Genomic DNA, 8,521 nt, shown 5'->3' with positions numbered 1-8,521 from the left:
TTCCTTAGCCCAGGCCTGTGCTGCCCAAGGCTCACACTACAGCTGCCCGGGGCAAGGCTGCTCCTGGTCCCCTTCCTGGCAATGCTGGCATGGGGTGGGTGAGCAGAGCTCAGTGCTCCACTCCTCACAGCCCCCATCCCAACAGCCAGTGGGAAAGCAGAGCCCCATTTCCTTTGAACAGGGGTGCAGCCAATGCTTGTGCCACTGCTGTGGGAGGAGTTGTGCCTGTGTTCCTCAGCTGGATACAGGCACATCCAGCGTGTGGGCCCTTCATGTCCAGAAGCATTTCTCACTTCAGGGCAGGGTGTCTGGTGGGTGTAGCTGGAAGGGAAGTGCAGGGAGCTGTTCTCTTCCAGCTGTGATCTGCCAGATCATTTCTCTGCAGCCTGCACAAATGCTTTTAGCCCTGAGGATGTCTGGGCTGCTGCAAGAGCTCACAGGGGCCACATGGGAGTGCCTGGTGGCCCCAGCCTGGCACCTATGCCCAGCAGCTGCCCAGGCCAGCATGGACCTTCAGCTCACTCACCCAGCAGGAAACAGCAGCTTTGCAGGGTGAGCTGCTTCACCGCCACACCAGAAGGGTTCTGGGTGAACCCCAGGACAGGGGCTCATGGCTGCCCCAGCCCTGCTGAGGGCTCTCCCTGCTCCCCACAGCTCCTGTGCTGAGCTAGCAAGAGCAGAAGGCTTAAACCCAGACTCCAAACTAAAGATAATATTAGTAAATGAATCTGTATTTTTTTTTTTTTTTTTTTTTGCACAGAAGCTGGTTATCTAGGACCTATGTGTGAACAACTTTATATAAATATTTTTTGTACTTGGTTTCCTTGGGTTGGTATGAAACGTTCTATTTAAGTTTTTTGAACACTGTGGATACCCTGATGTGTATGAATGGCAGAGGCTTTGTAAATTAAGGGACGTTTGTGTGAATAAAGCTATTTGATGGGGTTGAAAAGCCACACACAACTTGAAACGTGAGCTCTGTGTGTTTGTCCTGTGCTGTGCTGACAGCAGTGAGGTTGAAAGGGTGTCCCTGGCAGCAGTGGGCAGGCCAAGGCCCTAAAGCAGCTCTGGCTCCATCCTGGAGGGAAGGTCCAGCTAAGCCTGAACTGGAACTGGGCTAGCTGGACTGACCTCGGAGCTTAGGGCACTAAACCAAGGCACCCTGGCCAGTGCCAACCACAACGTGGCTCCCTGGCATGAAGCACTTGTGGCCCTTTATCCTTGGCCTGGATTAGGATTAGCCCCGTTCTTGATGCAGACACCAAGTAGGGCATTGTGATTAGCAGGACAGGCAAGCTTGGCCTCTGCCCTTACAGAAACACCTCCCCGTCCTGCCCCTTCCTCCCCATCTGGCCACAAGCTGGCACCCCCATGGTTCAGGAGCCAGAAAGGACCGGCTGCCCACTCTTGGAGGTGCCTGCAAACCCCCCTAGGAAAATGCCCTGCAGAGCTGCCACTTGGGCAGCCACAATGGGCTCCTCCCTTTGCACAGACCCTCTGCCCCAAATCCCAGATGCCCAAGCTGGTCGCAGCAGCTGGGAGCCGCCGGTGCCGCGATGAGAAAAGCATCACGAGGCTGAGCCGCATCCTGCAGCCACGGGAAGTTTTCCTGTGGGTGATGCCCACAGGAGTGCAGCAGCCTGGGGCCACCCCGAGCCGGCGTGGGGCTCAGGATGTCCCGGCGCCCTCGGCCCTTGCGTAAGGGCCCCGCAGCCTCGCACGACCCGCGGCAGCCGCGCCGGACGTGCAGGGCAGGCCGTGCTCGCTGCGCTCCCCCTGCGGCAGCCCCAGCGCCGCCGGCCGCGTGGCCGTGGGCTCCCCCCGCACGGCCGTCACCATTGTGCGCCTTAATCGCTGCCGACAGGCACCTAAAATGGATGTTTTCAGCCCAGTGGGGCCGCAGGGAGGCTGCTCGACCGCAGCCGCAGCGGTGCCGAGGGGCTGGCGAGGGGCCCCAAGCTGCGCTTCCTCCCGCTTCCTGCTGGGTTAGCTCGGGCAGCGACTGCGGCACCCTGTGAGGGGCAGCCTGGGGGCTCAAACATCCCCCCGGTCCTGCCCACAGCAGGCAGGGAAGGGGCTGCATTGGCTCCAGTGACACTGGCCCCCAGCGTGGGACAAGCCCCAAGACTGTCCCTGTCCTGGTGACAAACGCAGCTGCAGAGACCCATTGTGCTACACTGCTGCTCCCCACCAAATGCAGGCACCCCCAAAACCTCTGTCACAAATGCTGTGTGGCACCTCCAAAAACACTTCTGCTCTTGTGACTTCCCTCTGGTTTAAGCTACACTGGTGACAAGGATCATGTTGACTCCAGGCTTGTGGCATTTCACTCGTCTCTGTGACCAGACACAAAATGAGCTCCATGAGCCCCATGGCCCCTGACTCCCAGCTCAGCCCTTGCAAATGGGATGAAACTGAACCCCAGCAGGAGCTTGGGCTTGGAGCCTGGCTCACCTCTCACGTGTGCTGCAGGTGAGGAGCCGGTAAGGGCAGGTGACCCCACAGCACAGCAGAAAAGCACCATTAATGAGAAAGTTGATGTCAGTCACCAGAAGAGATGTTTCACTCTGGATTTGCTCTCTGGAGACCTGCTATTTCATATGCAAAGAGGTTTGCTGAACTCCACAAAGGTGCGTCAAGCATTTGACAGCTGACAGAATCCCCCAGGAGCCACCAGCCCTGTGCTCCTCAGGGACCAGGAGTGGGGCACGTGCTGGGGCAGAACTGCACGTGGCAAAGGCCACAGCCAGGCAGCAGGGCCAGGGTGGGGAAGGCCAGGACAGCCCTGGCAGGCACCATGGCTGTGAGGCCAGTCACAGTCCTGAGTGCCAGCACCAACCTCACCTGATGGGATTAAACCTCAGAGTAGAGGTGAGGTGCTGCTGCAGCCATGGCTTTGCTCTCCCTCCCTCTGCTTGCACACAGGAACATTTTCAAGGGCTTCCTCTCCACAGAGGCTGTGTTTTACAGCTGAAGCACTAAGTCATTCATCATAAAACGTAAGTCCATATTTCTATGAAGATCTCCTGAGCTCCTCAAGCAGCAGCCACTTCAGCAGCGCTCGCTGGGCCACAGCGACACCAGCTCAGATGGAAGCTGCTGCTTGAGCTGGTGGGAGGAGGGCAAGGTCCATTGTATCGGCAAAGGACATTCATTTGCCTCATCTCCACACTGATGAATTGCTCCACTTGCCCGTGTCAGGCTCCAGCACAGCAGAGGATGAACAGCTAAAGCTGCACTAAGCCCACACACTCCATTGAGCGGCAGATGACTCACAGGAGGCTCTCGGTGCGATGCGGGCGGAGGTGACAATGAACACAAGGGACAAAAGCTGAGTGAGCAGGGACTCTGCTCTCCCCCCTGACCCATTGTGAGGCAGAAGCCTGGACCCTCCTCACCCTCTGTCCTCCTGTTCAATGTTAGGACAGTCACGAGGGCCCTCGGACAGCCCAGCCCCACGGCACACGGCAGACAAGGCTGTGGATGGCATCAAGCTTAAATACATTCCATCCCATTGCACACAATATCCCAGCAGCTCACCAGCTCAGACAGAGCAGTGCAGCCCCCCGTGTGTGTGGAATGGCTGTGGCTCCCATCCCTCCTTCTGCAGAAACCAGGCAGCCCTGCCCAGGGGACCTGGGGATGGAGCAGGGGGAGCAACATTACCCAAACCACCTCCTGATTCCACCCAAGGCTTCAAAAAATGTAATTTTTGCCTGCAATCTGTCTCAAATGCATTGTGCGGTCTGCCCACCCCACGCACACCCCACCTGCCTCTCCCCACAGCAGGGACTGCACGTGGCAGCAGCAGCAGCTTCACCCAGAGCCACTTTGGGTCAGTCTCAGTTCCGTGAACAAAAGCTGCTTCCCCAGCTCGTTTCCTGACAGAGCTGATGCCCTGTGCCCCTCTGGGGACCCAGAAATTGCTGGGAGGCAGCAAGGCAGGGAATTAAGAACTATTTCCTCTGCCAGAGATAAGATCTCTAAACAAGCTTCTCAGCCAAGAACTTTAATTTTTTTTTTATTTTACAGGTTTTGCAACGGAATCTTATTCTCCAGAATTGCATCCGCCTCCAACCCCACTTAGAGCTGCCAAAGCCTGCACTTCCCCCGGGACCAGCCTGCAAGAGGCAGAGATGGATGGGATGACATGGGCATGATTTCACCCTTCTGTCCTGCTGCTGGAGCCAGGGGCTGTCAGGATTCCCAGAGGGACCCCCACCCTGCTCTGGCTCTGTGCTGCAGCCCCTCCAGCCCCCCTGGATCAACGCCCAGACCAGAGCTATGGGGTGCCACAGCCCCTGCCCCAGCCTCAGGGCCAGGGGAGAGCATCCTCAGGGCCCTTGCCCCAGCCTGAGGCCCCGGGGAGAGCATCCCTGTGAGCAGCAGACAACACCAAAGCCCAGCATCTCTCCAAGCTCTGACTCTGCTCCCTCTGCACAGATCCAGCCCCACAGTCAGTCCTGTTTAACCCAGGAAGGGCCAGTGTCTGTGCTCGTGTGAAAGGTGCTCATGCCCCCCTGAAAAGCTTTTTGGGAATCAGTGAGGGCACTAAACTGGCTGTGCAGAGTTCACCTCCCCTTCTCCACAAACACAAGCAGGTCATTATCTCTCCGTGAGCCTCAATCCCTCCTTGAGGCACAGACATGCCCCAGTCCTGGCCCTTCACACAGACAGATGTTCCTCAAACCACTGTGGCATTCAAGAAATAAAAGCCCCCGCCCTGCTCCTGCCCTGGCAGTTTGCAGTCCCCTTGCTTGTAGGCTGTTGTGGGATCAAACGCTCCAGGCTGATTTATCCACGGGACACGACAGCCCAGACAGATGGGAGGGAGCACAAGCCCAGCCGGATAATAAATCACAGCAGGGCAGCTCTGCCCGCCGTGCCGGCAGCGCGATCCCAGCGGGATCAATGCTCGGAGCTGTGTCCGTGTCCCATTCCCTGGGGAGGGCAGGCATCCAGCTCCCCTGGCGTGCTGCACCCGAGCAGCACACGGGGACAGAGCTGCAGGCTCAGCAAGCCTCCCGCTCCCACATCCAAGGAAACGTGACCCCCTTGGGAAGTTCCCTGGAAAAAGGGGAATCACAGTCGCGGCTGGGATGAGGCTGCCAGCAAGGGATTCTCATGGGATCCGGGACAGGACAACCTGCCTTGAACTCACGCTCAAGGACGTCTGTCTTGCAAAGCTCAGCACAGCACAATGAGATCCGAACGGGCTTTTGATGAGCTTCCAGCAAGATAAAGGAGCTCCCCTGACCCCGCTCCATCTCCCTGGGCGGGATCATCAATAACCCAGCCCCGCCGCAGCCTGCGGCTCAGACGGGCTCTCCACTCTCATGTCCACACGTGCTTAAATTAATGTCACCGCCGGAGAAAGGAGGGGGTGTCCACCCCAGGGGTCCCCTTGGGTGCCAAGGCTTGTCCGGGCTGTCCGTCCATCAGCAGGGGAGGAAAGCAGAGCCTATGAGGCAAATGCTCCCGAGGAAACCCGGGGTCTCAGCCCTGCGTGATCGCGGGGCTCAGACCAGAGAAGGTTTTTGTCCCAAACCAGCTTCCAACCCCCCAAATTTATTGACAAACAGCCACTACAAACTCTGGCACGTCCAGGCTTTGGGGCTCCCTCCTCGGGTGCCATTAGTGGGTGTAATGAGCTGGAGATAATTGCTGCCTCGGGGACACAATTAACTCTTTCCTGCCCTGGTCCAGCTGGGGCTTTTGCATCCCACAGGAGCAATTCTCTCCTTCCTTCCCCCGGGTTCCTTAGAAAACTTCAATTCCTCTTCCTTCTCAAAGTGAGCCTCTGAATCAGAGTCTGACGAACACCACGAGTTCACTGATGTGTGGCTGTGATTTAGAGTTGGAATATATTTGGAATGTATAATTTATTTCAGGTACCAGTGAAACTGGGAGCGAGCAGTGAGTAAATCAGTCATACCCTTGTGATGATGGGGGCTGGAGCCTTTATGTTGCTCTGAAAATCCTGCTTCCACGCAGCCAGGTGAATATCATGAAGGATGGGTAAGATTTGGGGCTGCAGGGATAACTCAGGCACCCTGGAGGAGGGGGTGTTGGCAGATTTAACGACAGTGCTGCCATTGGGACACAACCTCTAGCAGAAAGGTCAGTGTTGCTCAGCCCTCTGTCCTGGAACAGGGATCACATTGCACCAGGTGCTGCCCAAAGAGCTGCTCCAAACCTGGCACCCACCTCCACCTGCCAGGTACCACCTGGAAACAACAGAAGAGGAACCAGGCACAAAGTCCACCCTCCTCCCTGCCTCTGTGGTTGTTACCTTTACAGCAAATCTCTTTCTCAGAAATGCAGATGTGAAATATGAAGACAGAAATTGCCAGTGACTTTTAATTTGGGTTCTGCCAATTTTTCTGTTCCAGCTATTGATTTTCCGTAAAGACTAATCCTTGCTCTCAGCCTTCTCTGACAGGCACTATCTGGATGTTTTGCTTACCCTGAGTGTGGAAATATATGTTTTATTAAGTGTCAGAACTCACTAATGAGAGGAAGGAAGAAAATCAATTGTCTGCTTATATCTTGGTCTCAGACAGGACTAACAAGTTCTTTATTTTGATGCTGTGGACAGAACAGGCAGAGTGACAAAAGGGTGACAGTGGCTGTCAGCTCTGTCACAGAGACAGCTCAGCTGATGAGGGGGGCAAAGGGTTACATGGTGTTGGAGCCTTCAAACACATTTGTATGTGTATTAATTCAAAGAGATTCATAGAATGCTATAAAATCCTGTGGCTGAATTGATCCCTGTTGCAAAGGGATGGAAAACACTAAAATTTCAGCTTCAGACTCTAAGCAGGTTTATTCTCCCATCCCTAAAACCAAGAAAACAGCTTGGCCAGCAGCTCAGGGTAGGGGCAACCAAAGGGATTCCCTTTTTCCACGCTAAAGTTGGGATTCGGGTTAGTATTTATGGCAATAGAAGTACAAGCAAGCTCAGTGCCAGGCCTCTCAGTGCAATAAAGCCCATTTCAAACATGCACTGTGCCGTGCTCAGGTGGAATGAGAGGAGCAGTAAGGCTCCTTCCAGACCAAGCCACCCTGTGATTCTATGATTCCATGATTCCTCCTCGGGCATCTGGCACAGGGCCCAGCTGGAGCAGGAGTCAGGGTAAGCTGCACCTCCACAGGGCTCTTCTCATACCCTCAGACCACCAAGGCTGATTGGAAGGGACAGCTCCCTTTCCCAGCACACACCATCCAAACAACGGGATCAAGACCCGTGACACGAGCACGAACATTTGTTTCCCACAGAAACTTTGTATAATTATAAAATATTAATCTCTGCTGGCCCTCCTCTCCAAACAAAGGTACCAACCTGCTTTCACTCATATTTGTTATCTCCCTTGTCTGTTAGAGGATCACACCTGACAGTTGTATAGTTAATCTCTTGGCAGCTGTGAAATGAAACCGTAAGCTCTGGCTGCCTTGAGAAGATGCATTGATTTCTTAAAATGACACATCGCCTCCTCCCTTGCTGTTCGAGCAGGAGCCCAGGGCTGGCGTTATGAATCTTGCCTGTCATTCAATTACAAAAGCTTAGCAGAGATGCTCCAGCTGAGCACACCAGACAGCATTAAGGCTGAGCCCTGACCCAAAGATTTAATAACAGGGAGTACGAAGGCACCTGCAGCCCCAGAGGCTTGACCAGTTTGCTGATGAGTTCACCAGTTGTGGTATGGAGCTTGCCACCTTGAACCAGACCAGCCACTCTCCTCTCCACAGCAACACAGCTGACTGGGCAGCCAGGTCCCATAGGAAAGCAGAGCAGGAAAATCCCTTCCTTCCCAGAAGGAAGTTCGCTGCACTTAATGGAGCATTTTATATCCTATTTCAACACGGCTCTTTTATGAGGATTATGTGTTTAACAAAACTCTTGACAGTGTGAAACAGCCTCAGTCTCACTGTGGACAGTGAAGCGCTGGTGTCTGGCCTCTGTCAGAAGGAAATGCAAGATTCTCCCCCAAAAGGACTTTGCAGGATTCTCCCCATTTGCAGCAATGTCATAAAGCCCAGAGGGCTTTATCTGAGATTTAGATGAGGTATTAGGAAGAAATTCTTCCCTGTGAGGCTGGCACAGACTGCACAGAGAAACTGTGGCTGCTCCATCCCTGGAAGTGTCCAAGGCCAGGTTGGACAGGGCTTGGAGCAATGTCACTATGGGACTTGAAACAACACAAGCCACACACTGCTGCTCTCAAGGTGAAGAAAAGGGAAGTTTATTTTCTGACTCCAACATTTATAGTTCTCCAAAAGTGACAGTGGATTGGAGGGTGACAGTGCCACCTCTCCAATGACACTGGACAAACCAACAGTCCATCAAATTTCTCCTCCTCCATAAAAGAATGCAAACTATAAATTATTTACAGAAAGTGCGTGAGAAAGTTTGCTACAAGAATTTAAACACCAGAAGGCTTTAAAAAAATCTTAAAAAATCAGGGCGACAGAGCAACCTGGGTTAGTGGAAGGTGTGGAAGGGGGGTGGAAGGGGGTGACC

The sequence above is a fragment of the Melospiza georgiana genome, chromosome 17, assembly GCF_028018845.1.
Source record: "Melospiza georgiana isolate bMelGeo1 chromosome 17, bMelGeo1.pri, whole genome shotgun sequence".
Classification (NCBI taxonomy): Eukaryota; Metazoa; Chordata; class Aves; order Passeriformes; family Passerellidae; genus Melospiza; species Melospiza georgiana.
This window is presented reverse-complemented; position numbering follows the sequence as displayed.